Below are 225 nucleotides of genomic sequence, written 5' to 3'. Positions count from 1 at the left end.
CTCTATCTATCTATTCTATCTTTGCAGATCTCTTCAGTGGGCTCCCCATCTATCTCTTGCATGGAGAGAAAAAGAGAGAAGGGGGGAGGAGACACCATACACGACACGCTCTTCATTCCCACACCAGAAAGCCATAAATACCAACTATACGGATCTATCTATTTACATATATCCTGGAAATACATGTAAGTACAAACTCGAAAGATCTCATATATATATATATAT

This window comes from Cystoisospora suis, assembly GCF_002600585.1.
Source record: "Cystoisospora suis strain Wien I chromosome Unknown contig_3395, whole genome shotgun sequence".
NCBI lineage: Eukaryota > Apicomplexa > Conoidasida > Eucoccidiorida > Sarcocystidae > Cystoisospora > Cystoisospora suis.
This window is presented reverse-complemented; position numbering follows the sequence as displayed.